Source organism: Arachis duranensis, chromosome 1 (genome assembly GCF_000817695.3).
Source record: "Arachis duranensis cultivar V14167 chromosome 1, aradu.V14167.gnm2.J7QH, whole genome shotgun sequence".
NCBI lineage: Eukaryota > Viridiplantae > Streptophyta > Magnoliopsida > Fabales > Fabaceae > Arachis > Arachis duranensis.
The window spans coordinates 55238688-55239642 of NC_029772.3; the positions used below are offsets into that span (position 1 = coordinate 55238688).

The 955-nt window shown below is 40.6% G+C and overlaps 1 non-coding gene across 1 annotated transcript; it reads left to right on the forward strand.

Annotated features, from left to right (window-relative positions):
• Nucleotides 1-523: 523 nt before the first annotated feature.
• On the forward strand, nucleotides 524-627 carry LOC127743159 (small nucleolar RNA R71). Its single transcript, XR_008004494.1, has one exon. It is a non-coding gene; the product is annotated as a small nucleolar RNA R71 (small nucleolar RNA).
• Nucleotides 628-955: the final 328 nt, after the last annotated feature.

The window sequence follows — 955 nt, forward strand, 5'->3', positions numbered from 1 at the left end:
AAAAGGCTTGCTATTGCTAAACCTGTTTCTTCCACCATTATTAAAGCCTTGTTGATGCTTTTGTTGATCCTTCCATGAGAAATTTGGATGATTTCTCCATGAGGAATTATAGGTGTTTCCATAGGGTTCACCCATGTAATTTACCTCTGCCATTACAGGGTTCTCAGGATCATAAGCTTCTTCTTCAGAAGATGCCTCTTTAGTACTGTTGGATACATTTTGCAATCCATTCAGACTCTGAGAGATCATGTTGACTTACTGAGTCAACATTTTGTTCTGAGCCAATATGGCATTCAGAGCATCAATTTCAAGAACTCCCTTCCTCTGAGGCGTCCCATTACTCACAGGATTCCTCTTAGAGGTGTACATGAATTGGTTATTTGCAACCATGTCAATGAGTTCTTGAGCTTCTGCTATCGTTTTCTTTAGGTGAATAGATCCACCTGCAGAATGGTTCAGTGACATCTTAGAAAGTTCAGATAGACCATTATAGAATATATCTAAAATGGTCCACTCTGAAAGCATGCCAGAAGGACACTTTTTGGTCAAATGCTTGTATCTTTCCCAAGCTTCATAGATAGATTCACCATCTTTTTGCTTGAAGGTATGAACATCCACTCTAAGCTTGCTCAGCTTTTGAGGAGGAAAGAACTTGGTCAAGAAGGCCACGACCAGCTTATCCCAAGAGTCCAGGCTATCTTTAGGTTGTGAGTCCAACCATGTTCTGGCTCTGTCTCTTACACCAAAGGGGAAAAGCATGAGCCTGTAGACTTCAGGATCTACTCCATTAGTCTTAACAGTATCACAGATTTGCAAGAATTTAGTTAGGAACTGATAGGAATCTTCTGATGGAAGTCCATAAAACTTGCAGTTCAGTTGCATTAGGGCAACTAGTTGAGGCTTCAGCTCAAAATTGTTTGCTCCAATGGCAGGGATTGAGATGCTTCTTCCATAA